General features: G+C 53.8%; 1 protein-coding gene across 3 annotated transcripts in view; it reads left to right on the top strand.

Annotated features, from left to right (window-relative positions):
- GTF2F1 (general transcription factor IIF subunit 1) overlaps window positions 1-208 on the top strand; it is a 40,114-nt gene that overhangs the window by 6,092 nt on the left and 33,814 nt on the right. The gene's annotated exons all lie outside the window — the stretch shown is intronic.

Genomic DNA, 208 nt, shown 5'->3' on the forward strand with positions numbered 1-208 from the left:
TGAGACGGAGTTTCGCTCTTGTTACCCAGGCTGGAGTGCAATGGCGCGATCTCGGCTCACCGCAACCTCCGCCTCCTGGGTTCAGGCAATTCTCCTGCCTCAGCATCCTGAGTAGCTGGGATTACAGGCACGTGCCACCATGCCCAGCTAATTTTTTATAGTTTTAGTAGAGACGGGGTTTCACCATGTTGACCAGGATGGTCTCGAT

Source organism: Sapajus apella, unplaced genomic scaffold, assembly GCF_009761245.1.
Source record: "Sapajus apella isolate SASKATOON/1434 unplaced genomic scaffold, GSC_monkey_1.0 scaffold77, whole genome shotgun sequence".
NCBI lineage: Eukaryota > Metazoa > Chordata > Mammalia > Primates > Cebidae > Sapajus > Sapajus apella.